At 40.4% G+C, this 24,610-nt stretch overlaps 1 protein-coding gene across 1 annotated transcript in view; it reads left to right on the top strand.

The window, feature by feature from the left end:
* LOC117508539 (collagen alpha-1(XXVI) chain) overlaps nt 1-24,610 on the top strand; it is a 99,960-nt gene that overhangs the window by 20,052 nt on the left and 55,298 nt on the right. The gene's annotated exons all lie outside the window — the stretch shown is intronic.

The raw sequence follows: 24,610 nt of genomic DNA, 5'->3' as shown, positions 1-24,610 counted from the left end.
TTTTAACAGCTGATGAGAGATTTTGAGGTGATACTGTCGCTTTAAGGACTTCCCACGGAGCGAGACGTCGTGCAGCACTCCCAGGCGCAGTTGTCAGCCTGTTTCAAGCTGAAAACCTCCACATTTCAGGCTCTATTGATCCAGGACGTCGTGAGAGAACAGAGAAGTTTCAGAAGAAGTCGGTTTCAGCATTTTATCCAGATATTCCACTGTTAAAGGAGATTTTTTTAATGAAAGACGTGCGGACAGGTCCGCACGTCGGGACGCAGCCGGCACGGTGCAGCGGCACAGGAAAAACACCTCCGTGTTGATAACCATTTGTAAAATCCAGGCGGCTTTTGATGGCTTTCAGTGGAGTGGGTATATGAGAAATTGTTTAACAGCTGGACATGTTCCAACTTGTCCTTAAGGCTTCCAACAGAGGTGTTTTTCCTGTGGCGGAGCGTCGCAGCGGCTGCGAGCCGACGCTGCAATCCGCCCACACGTCTTTCATTAAAAAAATCTCCTTTAACAGTGGAATATCCGGATAAAATGCTGAAACCGACTTCTTCTGAAACTTCTCTGTTCTCTCACGACGTCCTGGATCAATAGAGCCTGAAATGTGGAGGTTTTCAGCTTGAAACAGGCTGACGACGGCGCCTGAGAGTGCTGCACGACGTCTCACTCCGTGGGAAGTCCTTAAAGCGACAGTATCACCTCAAAATCTCTCATCAGCCGTTAAAATTTTCACCGAAAACCAGCTTAATTTTTCGAACTGTGTCCACTTCGATGTGTCTCACAGGTTTAGAAAAAATTTTGATCAAACAACGCGCCAGTCTCTCAGCAACTTCTCAGACAAAGGAATTCCGACGAGGGGCTGGACGACTCCTCCCACAAGGAGTGCTCACAGGCGAATGACGTCACCGACAGGCGTGGAAAAACTCACGCATGCGCACGAGGGTTCAAGCATGTCTGACGTAAAAACATATGAATGAAATCCATATAGTTTTTGAAAAAAATAAAAATGACCTATACTTTATGGACAGACCGTATATATATATATATATATATATATATATATATATATATATATATATATATATATATATATATATTAGGTCTGTGGGTGAGTATGTGTATAAATTTAATTAAATTGTGTTCAAATGACAAGTGAAATGGGTGTAAGTTAATCGATCTGACTTATTAATTTGACAGAAATAAAATGGACAACACAGCAGCATTATCACTATGACACACAGCACTCACACTGAGGGTTAAGAAGAAGAAATACAATTTTTTGTAATACTAATACTCAACATCAAATCACAACTTTGACAAAAGCAGACTGTTTTATAAAATTACACTTTATGCATCTGAATTTGTCCTGGTGTATGCCAGCTTTCTCTCATGTTTGTGTGCCCATATTTAGTGTAGCTCCCATGTACAGTTTGAACAATGAGGTCGCATGTCTGTGCACATTTGGCCACACAGTCATCAGCAATTCAGCTCGTCTGCATAAAGTGGCTGTGAGTCTTGCAGCTGTTTCATCGGCGACAGAGAGTCCCAGTGAAAATGACATCAACTCTGGTTTAAGTTTGGTGGAATTCTGGCTCCACTTCAGAGGCCCTTGATGTGCTCTCAGATGCTGACAGAGGGTACATGAAGAAGTCTTGGAATTTAACCCATGATTTGAAGATATACTCGTTTCTTCTACCTTTACACATTTTCCATAATTATGTTTTCATTTGTTCTTTTGTTGGGGATGGGGATGGATTTTGTTTAAAGTTGCCATAGGCCACCAGGCTACACTTATTTTTTGGCCCCTAAAATCTTATTAAAATAAAAAATATATACTGCCAAATAAAAATATTGCACATTCCATTTTCTAATACTTTTTGTACTTTTCAATACTGTGACAATATCCATTTTAATGAAACACTTTTCAGAGAGGTCCTTTAAGAGCGGGTAGCTCAGTGGGTAAGGAGCTGCTCTGCTATCATGTCGACCACGCATCCATGAAGTACGCTAAGGCTAAAACTAGCTCCAAATGACGTTATTCTAAGGAAAATCTTAGAATTCCTCGAATTCTTAGAATTTAGATAGATAAATGGTTTAATTTAGATAAATGGTTTTCACAAAGCACCTTAGGTCTTAAGAGAGCTCCTAAGGTGCCAAAGTGTTAAGAGTAGGGAGGAGGACTTTTAAGAAGCCTAAGAGTGTCTTAAACAGACAAGACGGCGGAAAGACAGCAAGGAAGGAGAGACTTTCTCCAGATGTTGAATGGCCATGATTCAGTAACACGCTACTGGCTTGGTGGTGCAGAGATGATGTTTGTGAATGACCTCATCAGGAATGAGCTTACTTTTCCCACCCAGAGTAGTAACATACAACAAACATTTTCAAGCTGTGCAACAATTCATTTAGTTTTGCTGAGTTTCTTCATCATGACACTGACTTATTTTCACGATTACACGTCTTAATACAGTTCAGGTTATATTATCGGTTGATTTCACTGTCCATTCATAACTAGGAGCGCAGAGTGCATTTGTTTTTTACTTCTCCTTCCCATTTTGTGACAGCCAATCACAGTTCTTAGAGGACTGCATCATACCTAGCAATGGGATCAACCCCGGTTCCTCACAAAGACAAAAGTTTCTGTCCACTCCTTGCTCAGAGTTGCTCTCAGACACTTCTTGAATCACTCTTAGGCTAAGATTCCTTGCCAAGAAATTTTAGGCTAAGTTAGAAGCTCTCTGAGAGGGCTTTGAGTTGCTTCATAGATACAGGCCCTGGTTTCAAATCCTGCTCATGCTACTATTTGTTTGTGTCTTTTGACAAGACACTAATCCGTATTGTCTCAGTCCACCCAGCTGTAAATGGATACTGGTCTTGGCTCAGGAAGTAACCTATATCGGACTGGGCTCCTGTCGAGGGGAGGTCATAGGCTCATCTGTTTCAGGATCTGGAAATAAGGACTGGGACTGAAGGGCCTTTGTGGGACTTACTTCTTCTTGAAACATACATGATTTTTGTTTTTTACCCAAGGCCATCAAATATGGCCATTGTACGTCAGTCCGTCCATCCGTCCGTCTATCCGTCTGTGCTTAGCATAAGTCCAGTCCTATTACTGCCACAGTCTTCAAAGTCACAGGGAACATTCTTGGGACACAAACCTTGGACAAGTTCAAAGATGGCTAAGCTTGACCTATTTTAAGAGGTATTTTAAGAGGTTAAAAAGTCACATTCTGTTTCAATGTGTTCCATTTTGTTTTTGAGTGGTGGAGGTGACAGCCAATCAGAGTAGAGCTGTACCGTGATGTCAGTGGCTGGTCTCTCTAAAACCACTTTGTTTTGTGTGTTTATATACATGTCTCTCATATATTACATAAAAGCTAGAGAGAAATAATCACTTCTAAAACTGAAAACACATTTTTTTAACCTAATAACACCTCTGAATGTATTTACAATACATTTCGCGGATGATAGCATGGTGACATCACAGGCTGGTAGCTAGCTGCAAAACTCTGTTTTGTTTTTGTGTAAATATATCCTTTGTCATATATTATGTAAAAGCTAGTGAGAAATAAACACTTCTAAAACTGAAAATACTGTTTTTGTAACCTGATAACACCTGTGGAGTCATTTACAAGACATTTTGCAGCATTAGCATGCACGCTAACTTCCACTAACTCAAAACTAACTTCCTATGGAATTAAATTTTCTCATTAACACAAGCAAATGTAATCTACAAATATTCCCTGATTTGCACAACTTCCGCTCTTGTCAAAAGCTCATATATATGCACATGCAAAGCCTCCGGCAGACGCCGTTAAAATGTAAATATTGCTTTTGATTGAATGATTGATCAAGGAGCTTTATTGAGCATGTACAAATTGTACGTAAGACAACAGGATCTTAATAATTAAAAAACTGCAAATTATAAAAAACACAATGCTCATATGGGTAGCAATGCATTATATTTATAAATGTACACAATCCACTCCAGTAGCACCCAGTAAATATATGGTGACCCGCATTGCTATGCTTAGTCACACTGTTGTTCTGCTCAGTAACATGAATCAGGTTTCCATTACCATCTGAATTGCTAATATGCTTAATAGAGACATGTTTTTTTTTAACCTCTCAAATATCACAAAAAAATTGTTGCACTCGCATGAGGTGATATTCTGGGCCATCTGAAAAAGCTTATTTCAAACAATAGTAATGGAAACACATTACAGGTCACATGACGGACAGAGACATCGCATGACATATAAAAACAAGAGTCATCAGAAGATGACATATCCCACCGGTCCTACAAATCAGTAATACACAGTGTTGGAGGATCACCTAAGTACATCCTAATGCTAAATGGAACTGATCTTCTTAAGATATCACACAAACAAGAGTGGCAATGACAACATCTTGAATATATCACGGTGGCCTTGAAATTGACCCGAAGATCACCGTAATCAACTGATGTCAGGGATCACCCAAGTACACCCTTATGCTAAATATGAATGGAGCTGGTCAACTGGTTCTTGAGACATCGAAAATGGACGGACAGATGGACAAGCTGATTGGTATAACCCCTCATACTAAGGGAAGAAAAATAACATGATGCCAATATTGGAGTAAAAAATACACAAAATATTATGTGAGATTTACAGTTCTCACAAGAGCCTCACTTTGTAACAATTACCACAAGAACACAGAGGCCAGCAGTCACATTCCATCGGCTAATGGAAATGCTGTTATTTCACTATTCTGCTTTGTCGACATTCTGAAAATATCACTAAATTTATGTGCAAGTCTATCATGGAAACCCAGCTTTTTGTTGGGAAAGTGTAAGTACACGGACCCACAACAGGGGGCGCAAATGAACGGACAATGGAATAGGTCAAATAACAACACTTTACTGTTGCGAACGTGCACAACAAACACAACAGATCACACAATAGATCAAAGGTCAAATTACAAGGTGTCGTGTGGGCAGGCTCGAGGATAGGAGACGCCTGTCCAAAGCAGAACCGGAACCACACGATTTCCTCCGCCACCAGACCCCGGGAATACTGGAGCCGCCAAGTCCCGAACTCCCAGGTGGCCACTGCCTCCGCGTGTCAGACCTGGTACTGCTGGCGAGGAACAAAAACACAGTTAAACGTGGGTGCGTCTGCACCCAGCAGTCTGCACGGCAGGGAAGCTACCTCCACCTCTCGTTGGAGAAAAAGTCTGTTATCACTCACAAAAATCACAAAAAGGCTTTCTATCAAGCAGTCAGGCTGAGGATATTACCTTTCAGGTAGAACGGTATCTCGGCAATGAGGTGGAGATGCCGTCTTGCTGATATACCACTGTAGATCTGATGATTGATGACAGCTGTCGTCAGTGATAAGTGACAGCTGTCACCCCGGCTGCTCCTGTGAGGCGGCAGCGCCCTCTGGTGCCTGGAGCCCGCACTCCAGGCAGGGCGCCCTCTGGTGGTGGTGGGCCAGCAGTACCTCCTCTTCAGCGGCCCACACAACACTTTTGTTGTTATGCTCAGTCTATCAGGCTTGGTGGTCAGGAATGGCAGGGCACAAATGCAAGACTCAAACTCACAGCTCTGGAGTTTAAGACAGTTTACTTGGGACATCAGCTGGATTTGGTACACAAGTAGGGAAAAAGAGCAATAATCCAAAAAACATCAGGCAAAAAGGCGTGGTCGAAAAACAGGCAGGTGGTCAAAAAACACAATGAGGCAAGCAGGACTAGAAAAACAGGATCAGAGCTGGAAGCGAAGGCACATGGCGCATCAATCTGGCAAGGAACCAGTGAACCAATTGAAGTTTATATACACCCAGGTGATGAGCTACAGATTAGGAACAGGTGTGAGAGAAAGCACCAGAACAAAGGTGTGGCCAGACAGAGAGGAGCACCCACCACCAAGCACCAAGAGACAAACAAGCGCTATAGAGACAGAAAACCCAAAGCAGGAAAAAGACAAGCAAGAAAACTCACAACCAAAGACAATACTCAAACAAAATAACACAATATACACAGTCCAAACCATGACGCAGTCACATTGCTGCTATACATCTGACTTGGTTGATGCAGTGAGGAGGCTTCAGACATACACAGGCCGGGGATTCTAAGAGTAATAATGAACAGATGTGTTATTACTTGCTAGTAGCTATGTGTTGTTTGAGTGGCTGTGTGAATGCTATGTTTAATATTTAACCATCATGGAGAAGATGTGCAACCTGAAGGATCTCCTGATATGTGTGTGGCAGTATTCTGTTTAGGCAGAAGTTTGCTGGGACTCTCTGAGAAGTTAAGTTCTGTATTGGCCGTCACGGCTAGTGCAGCATGAAGCAGACAAGAGTCTACAAGACTCCCTGGACGGGACTCCAGTTACCTCCCCTAGTCAACGCATGTCCCCAGCCATTTACAGCTGGGACAGCTGAAGCAATGCAGACGAAGTGTCTTGTCCAAAGACCCAAACTTGTAGCATAAAGGAATCAAACCCAGATCTACATATTTTATCACAACTCATCCCACTGATTTACCTGCTCTATAAATATGGTTATTCTGTTAAGTCACAACCATATTTTTGCTGAGAAAATGTCAGCCTCCATGTGATGTGGGGCCCCTGGAATTTCATCCCATATATTATTCCGACTCTGCCAATAATCCACTGCTCCTTTTGAAACACACAGAAACAAGATGTTAACAAACAAGCATAACTCAGTCCACAGCTCTTCTAAGATCTGAGGAATGTTTTCTGTTTGGAAAAAAGACAACAACAACAAAAAAAACCCGCTTTTGATGATTTGTGACCCGCCAGTCGTGTGGACATTGTTTAAAGCAATGCTTTTGTATCCAGTTAACCGGCAGATGTTTGATGTTAAATATGCAACAGCAAATTTTTGGGTGAACTGTCAGTGAGGGGTTTGGATTTTTGTATTGTGTTGCTGGTGTTAGTGTGTGACATCACTGGTTTGAAAATGTCTCCCAGCTCATGACCGCTCAGCTCTCTTGTTGAAAAGCTTGATTTTTGATGCTCCTGCTGATTGAAAGTGGCTGTTTTCTGAATGTATCTCTTTGCCACCCTGACTGTCAGGCTGCTTTGTGTCGGCTGTGTGCGGCGCATCTGAAGCTTTACGTTTCACTCTCAGCATAGTTGAGCTCACATATGAGAGATTGGAACACGAACATTTTGGACATTTTCCTGCTGTTGGATCCTGTCTCCTCTTCAGTCAGTAGCATCCTGGTGTTAATGTACTCCTCACTCGGGATGAGGAGGAGTAACGGGAAGACAGAGGTCAGGAATGAGAGGAACACTAGTAGTCAGTAAACACATATTGATCAGGATGTCTGGTATTTATATTGTGTATTTGCATTTATATTTGCAAACTTTTTTCTTTTTTTTCCCACTTTTGATACTCTGTGTGCTTCTTACCCTGTGTGCTGCTATACAATGCTGTTGGAACCACAATTTCCCTGAGGGAGTCTTCCCAAGGGAACAATAAAGTTCTATCGAATCTAATCTATCCAATCTACACGCGTGGTTGTTTTACCAGGGATTGTTGGTAAAGTGTGCATGCGGGAGAGCCTAATTTAAAAAGTAGCAGGGCTTCTCCTAATGAAGCAGTAACCTTTGATTTGGTGCAGAAGAAAAGCTGTGTAATCTACTGCAGGATGTTTGGATTAATTTAATTAAAGAAGTGAACAGGCGATGAAACGCTTCTAAAACAATCTGATAACGCTGCAGCATGTTGGCACGCTACAGGTGAATGCAGAGGAAATGAAGTGTACTAAACTTCATTGTTGGAGGGATTATCTGGAACAGCAGCAAATTTTATCATCAGAAAAAATACCATTCACTTCTTCCTTTTCCCATTTTATCATACGTTCTCGTGCACTTGCAGTCCTTTGCTCTTTCAGCCTTGCTTTGCACTTGATTTTTTGGCCCCACTGCATGTTTTATCTTCTACATTCTTCGCTTCTTTCCACTTATCTGACTTCCTACCTCCTTTAGATCTCTCGCTGTCCTCTCCTGAGGAGTAAAGCGATAAAACAGACCCACATATGCTTCTCTACAACTCAGCCTATACAATGTGAGGATATGACTGATGTCTGTGTTAAAAATAGGTCAGACTGTGCACTTTGACCTGCTGGGGAGGTATGGGATACCTCAGATGTTCCTGATCTGATCCGCCTGATGAATTTTCTGCCCATTTTTTCCTTTCTTAGTTTTTCACATATGGTGCATCCGGAAAGTATTCACAGCATTTCACTTTTTCCACATTTTTGTTATGTTACAGCTTTATTCCAAAATGGAGTCAATTCATTTTTAACTCACAACACCCCATAATGACAACATGAAAAAGTTGTTTTTTAGTTTTTGCAAATTTCCTAAAAATAAAAAACTAAGAAATCATATGTACATAAGTATTCACACCCTTTGATCAATACTTTGTTGATGCGCTTTTGGCAGCAATTACACCCTCACATTTTCTTGAATATGATGCCAGAAGCCTGGCGCACCTATCTTTGGGCTGTTTTGCCCATTCCTCTTTGCAGCACCTTTAAAGCTCCGTCAGGTTGGATGTGGAGCGTCGGTGCACAGCCATTTTCAGATCTCTCCAGAGATGTTCAATCAGATTCAGGTCTGGGCTCTGGCTGGGCCACTCAAGGACATTCACAGAGTTGTCCTGAAGTCACTCCTTTGATATCTTGGCTGTGTGCTCAGGGTCAATGTCCTGATGAAAGATGAACCGTCACCCCCGTCTGAGTTCAAGAGCGCTCTGGAGCAGGTTTTCATCCAGGATGTCTCTGTACATTTCTGCATTCATCGTTCCCTCAATCCTGACTAGTCTCCCAGTTCCTGCCACTGAAAAACATCCCAGTAGACTAGACCACTTACCACTATTTATTGCAGGAAGTGGCATTTTTTAGTTGAAGTTGATATACACTCTTTTTGGATGGAATAAACTCTCCTGAAGCTTGGAAAAATGGATACCAAGCTCAGATTATAAGTTTTTCATTGAAAAAACGTACTTAGAAATGTATCCCTAAATAAGCAAAATTTCATGGTATTTCAGTGTTTCAGCCATTTGCTAATGATTTCGTCCAACATGTACAGCCCCTGGCAAAAATTATGGAATCACCGGCCTCTGAGGATGTTCATTCAGTTGTTTAATTTTGTAGAAAAAAAGCAGATCACAGACATGACACAAAACTAAAGTCATTTCAAATGGCAACTTTCTGGCTTTAAGAAGCACTGTAAGAAATCAAGAAAAAAAATTGTGGCAGTCAGTAACGGTTACTTTTTTAGACCAAGCAGAGGGAAAAAAATATGGAATCACTCAATTCTGAGGAAAAAATTATGGAATCATGAAAAACAAAAGAACGCTCCAACACATCTCTAGTATTTTGTTGCACCACCTCTGGCTTTTATAACAGCTTGCAGTCTCTGAGGCATGGACTTAATGAGTGACAAACAGTACTCTTCATCAATCTGGCTCCAACTTTCTCTGATTGCTGTTGCCAGATCAGCTTTGCAGGTTGGAGCCTTGTCATGGACCATTTTCTTCAACTTCCACCAAAGATTTTCAATTGGATTAAAATCCGGACTATTTGCAGGCCATGACATTGACCCTATGTGTCTTTTTGCAAGGAATGTTTTCACAGTTTTTGCTCTATGGCAAGATGCATTATCATGTTGAAAAATGATTTCATCATCCCCAAACATCCTTTCAATTGATGGGATAAGAAATGTGTCCAAAATATCAACGTAAACTTGTGCATTTATTGATGATGTAATGACAGCCATCTCCCCAGTGCCTTTACCTGACATGCAGCCCCATATCATCAATGACTGTGGAAATTTACATGTTCTCTTCAGGCAGTCATCTTTATAAATCTCATTGGAACGGCACCAAACAAAAGTTCCAGCATCATCACCTTGCCCAATGCAGATTCGAGATTCATCACTGAATATGACTTTCATCCAGTCATCCACAGTCCATGATTGCTTTTCCTTAGTCCATTGTAACCTTGTTTTTTTCTGTTTAGGTGTTAATGATGGCTTTCGTTTAGCTTTTCTGTATGTAAATCCCATTTCCTTTAGGCGGTTTCTTACAGTTCGGTCACAGACGTTGATTCCAGTTTCCTCCCATTCGTTCCTCATTTGTTTTGTTGTGCATTTTCGATTTTTGAGACATATTGCTTTAAGTTTTCTGTCTTGATGCTTTGATGTCTTCCTTGGTCTACCAGTATGTTTGCCTTTAACAACCTTCCCATGTTGTTTGTATTTGGTCCAGAGTTTAGACACAGCTGACTGTGAACAACCAACATCTTTTGCAACATTGCGTGATGATTTACCCTCTTTTAAGAGTTTGATAATCCTCTCCTTTGTTTCAATTGACATCTCTCATGTTGGAGCCATGATTCATGTCAGTCCACTTGGTGCAACAGCTCTCCAAGGTGTGATCACTCCTTTTTAGATGCAGACTAACGAGTAGATCTGATTTGATGCAGGTGTTAGTTTTGGGGATGAAAATTTACAGGGTGATTCCATAATTTATTCCTCAGAATTGAGTGAGTCCATATTTCTTTCCCTCTGCTTGGTCTAAAAAAGTAACCGTTACTGACTGCCACAATTTTTTTTCTTGATTTCTTATAGTGTTTCTTAAAGCCAGAAAGTTGCCATTTGAAATGACTTTAGTTTTGTGTCATGTCTGTGATCTGCTTTTTTTCTACAAAATTAAACAACTGAATGAACATCCTCCGAGGCCAGTGATTCCATAATTTTTGCCAGGGGTTGTACAATGTGATCTTATATTGCTGTCTCAGTTTTGAATATTGTTTAATAATGTTTCCACATATCAAGTTTATCAAGTTTGCATTTGTGCAAAAGAAGCAGAATGTGATCGATGTTTGAATGACAGTCCATAAAATATGTGTTCTCTCAGCAACAAACATGCATGTTGTTATGATGTGGATGTTGAATATTTGTCTTTAGTTCTTGTTTTGATCTAATTTGGCTTTTGGTCTAATGTTCATTTATATGTTGGTCATGATTTAAAAAACATAACCTGGACATGCGAATACATGTACTGTTTGTTAGCCATTTGTTCCTCATAAGCGGTATTCCACAGTCACTGTTAAATCAATAAATTACAAAACGTCAGCTCTAGCTTCTAAATGAAATGGCATAGAACTTGTAGAAGTAACGAATTAAGACATTTACTGTGTTCACTCAACATTTTAAGAGTAATATGATTTTTGTCATGATGTTATTCAGGAAAATACAGAAAAGAAATAGGAATGTTGAAGGCTTTACTTAAAGTTTGTTGTTTATCTACCGTGTACGTTTCTTGTCCATTTAGAAGCTAAGAATAAAAATGTTACATTAGTATCCTATTTTTCCATAAACTGGACCATTTGAACAATACTGATATATTTCTATGCTGGTTAACCTCTCATAAAGACACTTCATGAATTCTGTCTAGACCACTACAGCATGATGCTGCCACCACCACGCTTCACTGTGGGGATGGTGTCTGGTTTCCTCCAAACATGATGCCTGGCTTTCACACCAAAGAGTTCAATCTTTGTCTCATGAGACCAGAGAATTTTGTTTCTCATGGTCTGAGAGTCCTTCAGGTTCCTTTTAGCAAACTCCAGGTGGGCTGCCATGTGCCTTTTTCTATGGTGTGGTTTCCGTCTGGTCACTCTACCAGACCATACCAGGCCTGATTGGTGAATTGCTACAGAGATGGTTCTCTTCTCTCCACAGAGGAATGCTGGAGCTCTGACAGAGTGACCATCAGGTTTTTTTTTTTGGTTTTTTTTATTTATTTAATATTTATTTCATTCATTTAAAAGAAAAACAGAAAACAAAAGCACCACAATACCAGAATGAAAAGGAGCAGAAAGAAGAACAAGTCTTATGATTTCTGCCCCTTTTAACAATACAATCTTTCAATATACAGCATCATAGTCAACATTATTTAACAGATTGCATTTCTTTAACTTGTCACATACCACTGACCCATTTCATAATTATGACCATTAATTAATAGATTACATCACTGACAGGTTACATTTAAACTTAAGACACTCCAAACATTATTAACAGTTTACTTTTTTTTTTTTCTTTGACTTTCTTGCAGCCCACTGACTTACTTCATAGTTTCATACTTACTTAATACGTCTAATTTAATATGTTTTTTAAATAATTTAAGCGACCTTAATTCTTTAATTTCTTTATTAAGATTGTTCCATAATTTGACACCATTTACTGCAATACTCCTTTCCTTTACTTTGGTTCTAAATCTTGGTTTTTTAAAGACTTCTATTCCTTTCAATTTATAACTACTTACTCTTTTTTCAAACATATTTTGAATGTTTGTTGGTAAAGTATTTTTATTAACTTGGTACATCGTTTGTAATATTTTCAAATCGACTAAATCATGAAATTTAAGTACCCTATACTTAATAAACAATGGATTAGATGGATCTCTAAAACCACTGTTACTAATCACTTTTAAAGCTCTTTTCTGCAAAATAAATAAAGGTTGTATATAGGTTGTATATGTTGATCCCCAGATTTCTACACAGTAAGTTAAATATGGGACAATCAATGAATTGTACAATGTTAATAAACCATAACTATTTAATGAATATTTTACTTTATGCAAAACAGCAATGGCTTTCGCTATTTTTCCTTTTATGTAATTTATGTGACTTCCATGTAAGATCTTCATCAATCATGACTCCTAAAAATTTCATTTCTTTTACCCTTTGTATATCCATTCCATCTATTTGTAATGACACATTATTATTTTTTTTCGCTCTATCATTAAACAATATGAAATTTGTCTTATTAATATTTAGTGACAATCTGTTTATATCAAACCAATGTTTAACTTTTGATCACCTCCCTGACTAAGGCCCTTCTCTCCCGATCGCTCAGTTTAAACGAGTGGCCAGAAAGACAGGTGTGTGCCTTTCCAAATCATGTCCAATCAAATGAATTTACCCCAGGTGGATTCCAATTAAACTGTAGAAACATCTCAAGGATGACCAGTGGAAACAGGATGCACCTGAGCTCAATTTTGAGCTACATGGCAAAGGCTGTGAAAACATGTGATTTCTTTTTTCATCTTTAATAAATTTGCAAAAATCTCATGAAAACTTTTTTCACATTGTCATTATGGGGTATTGTGTGCAGAATTTTGAAGAAAAAATGAATTTCATCCATTTTGGAATAAGGCTGTAACAATAAAAAATATGGGAAAAAATGCAGTGTTGTTAATACTTTCTGGACGCACTGTACATACCTATCAATCAATCAATTCAATCAATTTTTTTTATATAGCGCCAAATCACAACAAACAGTTGCCCCAAGGCGCTTTATATTGTAAGGCAAGGCCATACAATAATTATGTAAAACCCCAACGGTCAAAACGACCCCCTGTGAGCAAGCACTTGGCTACAGTGGGAAGGAAAAACTCCCTTTTAACAAGAAGAAACCTCCAGCAGAACCAGGCTCAGGGAGGGGCAGTCTTCTGCTGGGACTGGTTGGGGCTGAGGGAGAGAACCAGGAAAAAGACATGCTGTGGAGGGGAGCAGAGATCGATCACTAATGATTAAATGCAGAGTGGTGCATACAGAGCAAAAAGAGAAAGAAACAGTGCATCATGGGAACCCCCCAGCAGTCTACGTCTATAGCAGCATAACTAAGGGATGGTTCAGGGTCACCTGATCCAGCCCTAACTATAAGCTTTAGCAAAAAGGAAAGTTTTAAGCCTAATCTTAAAAGTAGAGAGGGTGTCTGTCTCCCTGATCTGAATTGGGAGCTGGTTCCACAGGAGAGGAGCCTGAAAGCTGAAGGCTCTGCCTCCCATTCTACTCTTACAAACCCTAGGAACTACAAGTAAGCCTGCAGTCTGAGAGCGAAGCGCTTTATTGGGGTGATATGGTACTACGAGGTCCCTAAGATAAGATGGGACCTGATTATTCAAAACCTTATAAGTAAGAAGAAGAATTTTAAATTCTATTCTAGAATTAACAGGAAGCCAATGAAGAGAGGCCAATATGGGTGAGATATGCTCTCTCCTTCTAGTCCCTGTCAGTACTCTAGCTGCAGCATTTTGAATTAACTGAAGGCTTTTTAGGGAACTTTTAGGACAACCTGATAATAATGAATTACAATAGTCCAGCCTAGAGGAAATAAATGCATGAATTAGTTTTTCAGCATCACTCTGAGACAAGACCTTTCTGATTTTAGAGATATTGCGTAAATGCAAAAAAGCAGTCCTACATATATGCGCTTTGAATGACATATCCTGATCAAAAATGACTCCAAGATTTCTCACAGTATTACTAGAGGTCAGGGTAATGCCATCCAGAGTAAGGATCTGGTTAGACACCATGTTTCTAAGATTTGTGGGGCCAAGTACAATAACTTCAGTTTTATCTGAGTTTAAAAGCAGGAAATTAGAGGTCATCCATGTCTTTATGTCTGTAAGACAATCCTGCAGTTGGTGTGTGTCCTCTGGCTTCATGGATAGATAAAGCTGGGTATCATCTGCGTAACAATGAAAATTTAAGCAATACCGTCTAATAATACTGCCTAAGGGAAGCATGTATAAAGTGAATAAAATTGGTCCTAGCACAGAACCTTGTGGAACTCCATAATTAACTTTAGTCTGTGAAGAAGATTCCCCATTTACATGAACAAATTGTAATCTATTAGACAAATATGATTCAAACCACCGCAGCGCAGTGCCTTTAATACCTATGGCATGCTCTAATCTCTGTAATAAAATTTTATGGTCAACAGTATCAAAAGCAGCACTGAGGACAAGCACTGAGAACAAGCACAGAGATGAGTCCACTGTCCGAGGCCATAAGAAGATCATTTGTAACCTTCACTAATGCTGTTTCTGTACTATGATGAATTCTAAAACCTGACTGAAACTCTTCAAATAGACCATTCCTCTGCAGATGATCAGTTAGCTGTTTTACAACTACCCTTTCAAGAATTTTTGAGAGAAAAGGAAGGTTGGAGATTGGCCTATAATTAGCTAAGATAGCTGGGTCAAGTGATGGCTTTTTAAGTAATGGTTTAATTACTGCCACCTTAAAGCCTGTGGTACATAGCCAACTATCAAAGATAGATTGATCATATTTAAGATCGAAGCATTAAATAATGGTAGGGCTTCCTTGAGCAGCCTGGTAGGAATGGGGTCTAATAAACATGTTGATGGTTTGGATGAAGTAACTAATGAAAATAACTCAGACAGAACAATCAGAGAGAAAGAGTCTAACCAAATACCGGCATCACTGAAAGCAGCCAAAGATAACGATACGTCTTTGGGATGGTTATGAGTAATTTTTTCTCTAATAGTTAAAATTTTGTTAGCAAAGAAAGTCATGAAGTCATTACTAGTTAAAGTTAATGGAATACTCAGCTCAATAGAGCTCTGACTCTTTGTCAGCCTGGCTACAGTGCTGAAAAGAAACCTGGGGTTGTTCTTATTTTCTTCAATTAGTGATGAGTAGAAAGATGTCCTAGCTTTACGGAGGGCTTTTTTTATAGAGCAACAGACTCTTTTTCCAGGCTAAGTGAAGATCTTCTAAATTAGTGAGACGCCATTTCCTCTCCAACTTACGGGTTATCTGCTTTAAACTACGAGTTTGTGAGTTATACCACGGAGTCAGACACTTCTGATTTAAAGCTCTCTTTTTCAGATGAGCTACAGCATCCAAAGTTGTCTTCAATGAGGATGTAAAACTATTGGCGAGATACTCTATCTCCCTTACAGAGTTTAGGTAGCTACTCTGCACTGTGTTGGTATATGGCATTAGAGAACATAAAGAAGGAATCATATCCTTAAACCTAGTTACAGCGCTTTCTGAAAGACTTCTAGTGTAATGAAACTTATTCCCCACTGCTGGGTAGTCCATCAGAGTAAATGTAAATGTTATTAAGAAATGATCAGACAGAAGGGAGTTTTCAGGGAATACTGTTAAGTCTTCTATTTCCATACCATAAGTCAGAACAAGATCTAAGATATGATTAAAGTGGTGGGTGGACTCATTTACTTTTTGAGCAAAGCCAATAGAGTCTAATAATAGATTAAATGCAGTGTTGAGGCTGTCATTCTCAGCATCTGTGTGGATGTTAAAATCGCCCACTATAATTATCTTATCTGAGCTAAGCACTAAGTCAGACAAAAGGTCTGAAAATTCATAGAGAAACTCACAGTAACGACCAGGTGGACGATAGATAATAACAAATAAAACTGGTTTTTGGGACTTCCAATTTGGATGGACAAGACTAAGAGACAAGCTTTCAAATGAATTAAAGCTCTGTCTGGGTTTTTGAGTAATTAATAAGCTGGAATGGAAGATTGCTGCTAATCCTCCGCCCCGGCCCGTGCTACGAGCATTCTGACAGTTAGTGTGACTCGGGGGTGTTGACTCATTTAAACTAACATATTCATCCTGCTGTAACCAGGTTTCTGTTAGGCAGAATAAATCAATATGTTGATCAATTATTATATCATTTACCAACAGGGACTTAGAAGAGAGAGACCTAATGTTTAATAGACCACATTTAACTGTTTTAGTCTGTGGTGCAGTTGAAGGTGCTATATTATTTTTTCTTTTTGAATTTTTATGCTTAAATAGATTTTTGCTGGTTATTGGTGGTCTGGGAGCAGGCACCGTCTCTACGGGGATGGGGTAATGAGGGGATGGCAGGGGGAGAGAAGCTGCAGAGAGGTGTGTAAGACTACAACTCTGCTTCCTGGTTCCAACCCTGGATAGTCACGGTTTGGAGGATTTAAGAAAATTGGCCAGATTTCTAGAAATGAGAGCTGCTCCATCCAAAGCGGGATGGATGCCGTCTCTCCTAACAAGACCAGGTTTTCCCCAGAAGCTTTGCCAATTATCTATGAAGCCCACCTCATTTTTTGGACACCACTCAGACAGCCAGCAATTCAAGGAGAACATGCGGCTAAACATGTCACTCCTGGTCTGATTGGGGAGGGGCCCAGAGAAAACTACAGAGTCCGACATTGTTTTTGCAAAGTTACACACCGATTTAATGTTAATTTTAGTGACCTCCTATTGGCGTAACCGGGTGTCATTACTGCCGACGTGAATTACAATCTTACCAAATTTACGCTTAGCCTTAGCCAGCAGTTTCAAATTTCCTTCAATGTCGCCTGCTCTGGCCCCCGGAAGACAATTGACTATGGTTGCTGGTGTCGCTAACTTCACATTTCTCAAAACAGAGTCGCCAATAACCAGAGTTTGATCCTCGGCTGGTGTGTCGCCGAGTGGGGAAAAACGGTTAGAAATGTGAACGGGTTGGTGGTGTACACGGGGCTTCTGTTTAGGACTACGCTTCCTCCTCACAGTCACCCAGTCAGCCTGCTTTCCCGGCTGCTCGGGATCTGCCAGGGGGGAACTAACGGCGGCTAAGCTACCTTGGTCCGCACCGACTACAGGGGCCTGGCTAGCTGTAGAATTTTCCACGGTGCGGAGCCGAGTCTCCAATTCGTCCAGCCTGGCCTCCAAAGCTACGAATAAGCTACACTTATTACAAGTACCGTTACTGCTAAAGGAGGCTGAGGAATAACTAAACATTTCACACCCAGAGCAGAGAAGTGCGGGAGAGACAGGAGAAGCCGCCATGCTAAATCGGCTAAGAGCTAGTAGCTATGCTAAGCTAGCGGATTCCTAAAAACACGCAAAGTGAATAATGTGGAAATAATTTTGAGGTGATTCAGCAGAAGGAGTGCTTTAGTTAAGGCACGTAAAGATTACACTGGGAAACAAATCGTAATCTAGATAACTAGATCAATCTAACTGTGCAGATTAAACAGCTAACAGATACAGAAAAACACTGCTGTGCTCCGGAACAGGAAGTGATACAATACCGCAGTGAGAGCCAACCACCAGTAGAGGCAAGCAAGAGGACCTACATACTATATATACGTATACACACACACACACACACACACATATACGTATATATATATATATATATATATTTGTGGTGGGGGTTGTGTGTGTGTGTTGGAGGGTTCTGTGTGTAACAGGGGTTGCTTGTGTGTGTAGGGAGGGTTGTCGCACATACATACACTGATCATTATAGCATGTTTGGGTGAGGCATTATCTATGAAGGGTCTATAGATAGAGCCCCAAAGCACATTAGCACAAGTGCATTTTGGTGTGTCTAACTCCACTTTGTTATTTAAAAGATGTACAATCTGAGTATAAAGTAAGGTACACAGTGCAAAGGGATTGCATTTAGTTGCTTATTTAATTGTGGATGTATTTTTGGCATTCCATGAATTACAACAATCACTACCTTGAAGAACCGGGAACTTATTAAGATGGTTATTTCACGTATGAATGGGTGTGAACTTGCATCGATATGCGTGTAGTCTGTGTTGGAACTTTTGAATTCAAGAACTTGCTTTGCTTAATGATGGGGAATTTTGGGGAGAATGTTGATAGTACATCTGGTTTTGGGTGAGCTATGGGAAATCTACCTCAGTGACTGATTGTGCATCAGTACACTCATTGTCTTACTATTGTAATCTATTTAATTGAAACTCTCAACTCCACACACCCCCCACCACCACCATGACTAATTAACAGATTAAATCCACCTCTTTGCGTCCTGCACCTTACTCATTGCTCTCAGTATGCATTGTACAAATAGCAAAGTAGAGTTGGACATGCACCAAATGCACTTGTGCTCTCCACTTTCGACCGTGCACTATATAGATTGTCAAGACAGGGCTCACTGTCTCCGTCATCAAGCCACCAAACTAGAGAATATCTTTTGGAAAGATGGCATTCACTGCTTTGTAAACTGTGTGCCAGGAGGCTTTGGATTTGTTCTGGCAGCTCGTGGTGACCCAGCATTACTTGGACACTCATATGTTGTTTTTTCCTTGAATTTGTCACCTCTCTGTTTATGCAGACTTCATGTCTCACTAGGAAACTCTTGCTTAAGTCTTGTATGACATGTTGTGTATGTGCTGTGGTTAGTAATAAACCTCAATGTCTCCCTAAAAACTAAAGATTTAGACTGAACTGAGAAAATTCTGACATTCATCTGACATTTTATTCTGTCACTTATATTCTGTAGTCACAATATTTCTAGTGTGCATTTAAAGCAGGCCCATCATGTCACTACTCATTTACTGTCTCAACACGTCATGTGGCACTTATGGAAAGTATTAAGTGTCTTTGGCTTTAATAGGGTATTATGGTCTGAAAGCTAATTTTTAAAAAGTCTTGCTTTTTTATACAGAAATTAATGCCATTTAACAAGAAGCTGAAAAAAATCTATATTGTCTAAATTACATATAAATATAGAGTAAAATACTAAATAATGGACAGCATAAAGCATTAAATGCAGTTAAAGCCGTCATATCAATCAATCAATCAATCAATTTTTTTATATAGTGCCAAATCACAACAAACAGTTGCCCCAAGGCGCTTTATATTGTAAGGCAAGGCCATACAATAATTATGTAAAACCCCAACGGTAAAAACGACCCCCTGTGAGCAAGCACTTGGCTACAGTGGGAAGGAAAAACTCCCTTTTAACAGGAAGAAACCTCCAGCAGAACCAGGCTCAGCCCAGTCATATCATTACAGACATTTATAATAAAATGCTCAGAAAGGACAGATGGTCCTCGACAACTTCTAGTAACCACGGCTAGTGGCCTTTGTGCCCTCGGAGCTCTGAGCACTTAGGTCAGTGGCACAGACTGGCATTCACTCAAAGGGACCATGCCCCTAATTAGCCATAAATTTATGGCTTAAATCCAGGTGGTAAGCTTCAACAATCTTAGATGAGGTCCACCCGGAAAAAGAAAAAGTTGCACCTCCTTGACTAGCCGATTGAGGCTGGCTCCAAAAGTGAGACCAGAGTGAAGTTGGTATGAATGACATCCAATGGATCCACAGAGATGCGTAATATAGGAAACAGGACTGAAATTGCAAATATCTGTCTAAATTTCTGTACAGTGAGTCCAGTCCAGACACTTATTTATCCGAAAAAAAACAAAACAAAATTCATTAAATTTTTGGTCAGAATGCTGTTCATTTGGTCAAATGGCATGAGTAATATAGGTTTTCAGTGGAAAAAATTGCGTTACAACTGGAAATCGGGCTGAAATTGTGAATATTTGTCCAGTAGAGACACTTATTCGGCTGAAAAAAAATTCATTTATTTTTTGCAAGAATGGTATTCATTTAGTCCAATGACATGAGCAACTGGGCAGATATTCTGTTAGCAAGAATAAAGAAAAAATGAAAAGGTGGAATAATTTCTGACGTGATTGTTTTGTTTGTTTTTTTTCTTCACTGCACTGAGGATGTACACAATCTTTTTTTTTTTTTGGTAGTACATGTGCGCACAATGTGTGTGTGGATCGGGAGGTCTGGGCGGCTGTGCTTGAGCTGCTGCCCCCGCGACCCGACTCCGGATAAAGCGGAAGAAAATGGATGGATGGATGGATGGATGTGCGCACAAGCGCCGACCTGATTGCGTGTGCACACACGGGGACCAACGAGCTAACTGACGCTGCTAATTCTTGTAACACACACACACACACAAAATCCACTCTCCTGGAAGCCGTCCAGATGCATGAAGAGCTGTTCAGATGAAAAGCTGACATGATTTTTGACGTCTGACAAAGGGCAGGTTGCCCAAAACATTATGTCTTATTAATTAAAGCTTTTTTTTTTGTATCGGAGCTCTGTGGTTGTGCAGATCATTCGGTTTCTATTTGTGGACTGAGGAACTACACAAAGTCTTTTTTTTTCTTTTCTATTTTTTATGGAAGTCTGAAGGCAGCGCACTGTATCACTGGACTACACGTTACAATTTGGACTTTAGCAGCAGTGGAACACCAAAATGTAAGTCCATTCTCTGTTGTTTATAAATTAATAAAATATCAAATGACAAGCATCTATTTTAGCTGCGATATTAAACAAATAAGCCTCGTTGAATGGAATGTTCCAGCTTTCAATGAATTAAATATTCGTACCATTGAACTCATAAACATTCATTATTTGTATATTATACATTTATGTGGATCTGCTGGATGTCTTTTTTTTTGCAGAATAAGTGACTAGTAACTGGTAACCAAATAAGTGTCTGGACTGGACTGCAATTGAGACAGATAGTCCTAATTTCCCAGATTATGTATCTCTGTGGATCCATTGGATGTCATTCATACAAAAAATAATAATAATTTAAAAAAATTGCAGAATAAGTAACTGGTAACGAACTTCACTCTGGTGAAAGACAGCAGGTTCCAGTTCAAATTCATATCAAAATGTCCAACTTTAGAGCAGTAAAAAACAGCCTGGTACAGAAAACAGAGTTGGGCTTTATGACCGAACTGTATGGGGGGGGGGGTTCTAACTGGCAACATTAGGATGCTCAGATATGGGCTTTATAACGGCTCTCCTGGCGGTGACATCAGGCGGGGTTTGTCCAGTATGTGCTTAAAATATAGTCTATGCTTAAAACGTCCGAAACTATGGAGTTTGAAAAAAATTAACACCCCAGTATTGTCATGAAGGGGGGAAACTACCTATAGAAAACAGTTTTTTGTACCAGGGTAACACATTTATTTCCGCTCTAAAGTTGGATTTTCCAGCATGGATTTCTATGGGAATCTGCTGCCTTTTGGCGCTGGCTTCAAGTGGCCAAGTCAAGGAACTGCATATTTTTCCTTCTTCCATGTGATTTCATTTTGAGTGTCTGATGCTTACCACTTGATTTGTACAAGAGTCAAAAGTTTAATTAGCTCCAGTTTTGGTTAAACAAACACACAAAAAAGCATTGCAAATTATTGGTTGAATTCATAGGGTTTTAGAAAGAAATAGTTAGCATGTGACAGAATGGCGTCCTATCCTGGGTGTACCCTGCCTTGCGCTCACTGCTGGGATAGGCTCCAGCCCCCCACAACCCTTGATTGGACTAAGCGGTTGAAGGTGTATGTGTGTATAGTTAGCATGTTTTATTTTATTTTACCCCATAACTCCATAACAATTACTCATAGCTGGTCCAAAGTATACCTTTTTGTAATTTTTATGATCAGACATAATGTGGTATACTTTCAGGATGAGTGGAGCATTTTTAAATGCTGACCCCTGTGTAATCCTTTATTGGCTGTGGCTACCACCCTGGGATGGCCGGTATACATTTTTAGTAGGCCATGGAATAGGTTCAAAGTGTCATTTAGTCACCTTTTAACTTGTATCAATTAGGTCAAAATCGGCTTCTGGCTCATGGACTAATAGATGAGTGCTTTTTAAAGGAATTGTAAGTGACCATTTGAACCTCAAAAATGTGCCCTTTGTTTCAGATGATCACCGGGAATGTCTCTAGAGGTAATTGGACAAACTAATGGTGGAATGGAACAATTTTGGACTTTCATAAAATGAAGATGGGTGTTACGGTGACTTTGTTGTTTGCACTGTTGCCTCACAGCAGGAAGGCTGTGAAATCACTTCCCCACCTGGGGCTTCATGTACAAGTGTGTGTACGTACAAAAACGTGGCCTATATCCTTCTCCATGCTAACGTTCAAATGTATCAAAAGTGAAATGACCGGGTAAATGCGCGGTGCGTCACTCAAAATTCCTGGCTGGCTTACGCACGTTTCTACAGCTATCGTTCCACTGCCAACACACAGAGGTGATGCTGGGAACCATTACGTGTGAAAACATGAAGTCATCAGAGTGATGTGCACACCAGAGACACACTTGGGGTTTTGGTCTGTGGTCAGGATTCGGGTTTTTTTGAGTTGTTCTTGTGTCCTTTATGTCTGAGTCCCTATCAGTTCCTTCTGACTCATGGGGTGTGGACGTGTGCTGTTCTGTGAGTCCTCGTCACTTGTCTTGTCAGTGTATGTTTCACCTGTCCGGTACTGTGTCCCAGTGCGTGCGTGTGTGTGTGTGTGTGTGTGTGTGTGTGTGGAAATGAGCACATGTGGTGCATGTGTGATCTGCCGTGTGTCCCTCCCGAATTATATATAGGTGTGGTTCATCAGCATGTTCCTTCCATGTCTCCTGTCTGTCATGCATGTGAGAGTATGTGTGCGATCCTTGTCTCTCTGTTCTTTGACCACACGTGGTTGTCAAGGTGGTTGAGAGCTTGCTGTGTCTGTGTGCCCTGGTCCCCATTCCCTGGTTCTTGATGTTGTTTATGTTGTCTTATGGTTCCTGGGTTACATTTGTATTGTTGTATGTTGTTATTTTTTTGTTTACTGTTCATTTTGTTATGTGTCGGACGCAGGACTGAGAACCGACCAGCGTTTGAAGGACCCAGTATAAAATAAGCAGAGCACGGTACAAAGGATAACTGAATTTAATAACATAACAGTGATGTGATAATACAAACAAATAAGTGCGCGGTCTGGCGTGGTGGAATGCCGGTGTGCTCCCAGCAGCACTAACGGTCCGGAGCCAGAAACAGTTCGGACCCAAGGACCCCGCCGACACCCCCCAGGTGGCCGCGACAAACCGAGTCTGTGAAAGAAGTCCACACTCCACACACAGAGAGACCACTCAAAGGTGTACACAAACAGCAAACACTTCCTGGCTTAATTACTAATCAGCTTCCCACCCTGCAGGCATGGAACACCCAGTTCACATTCTCAACCGCAGTGGAAGCTGATTAAACGACTAACATAACAGCTCAATATAATAAGGTGTGAGGGACACCACATTTACTGACTGTACTCATGTTAGTCACAAAACCTAACGTACCTCAGGAAGTGTGCTGATGAGCGTGAGACCTCACCCCCTCCTCTTTCACAGACCATGGCATCAAACCTGGACGGTCTCTGCATCCATAATGATGAGATGGCTCTCACGACGACGATCTCACCCGTCTGGTCACAAGGTCGAGTCTCTGGCAAATACACACTGTGTACTCCAGACTTAAATGCCACCATGCCCCAATCCATAGAGATGCACCACAGCTGTGAGTCCTGATGAGCTGCACATGATCAGCCTCAGGTGATCAGGGTGAGGTCCTGATAACTCAGCCACACAGCCACTCAGTCCTAAACGCGTGCCACCTGGAAGGAAAAACAAAAGACAGAAACAAAAAGCAGCCAGGCACCCCCAACCATACAACACATTTCCTGGTTTGTTGTATGTTGTTATTTTTTTGTTTACTGTTCATTTCCTGGTTTGTTGTATGTTGTTATTTTTTTGTTTACTGTTCATTTCCGGGTTTGCGGCCACACTCAATTATCAGGGTTTGGCGTTTTGACAGCTGTTTGCTGCAAGAGCCCCGCCCCTTGTGCATTTATTGTATTTCTTCCTTGTGCTTCATGTCTTTTATTTCTTCCTCGTGTTTATGTTTTCTGTTGTCCACCTCTGTCGGTTGCTGTTAATGTCTTAGTCCTGCGTATGTGATCTGATCTTTTACTTCCAGGTTTATGTTTAATTGTGTCTTGTCACTTGGGTTGATTCCACATTTAGGTTACACTTAGTTACATCACACTTTGATCAGCTTTGTATTTTGTTTTTGTTTTTGATTTTGTTCATAGGAAGCAATTTCATTCCAGCAGTTGTCA

Source organism: Thalassophryne amazonica, chromosome 4 (assembly GCF_902500255.1).
Source record: "Thalassophryne amazonica chromosome 4, fThaAma1.1, whole genome shotgun sequence".
Taxonomy (NCBI): Eukaryota; Metazoa; Chordata; class Actinopteri; order Batrachoidiformes; family Batrachoididae; genus Thalassophryne; species Thalassophryne amazonica.
Note: the sequence above shows the minus strand (reverse complement) of the source record. Positions and strands in the feature narration are given on the sequence as shown.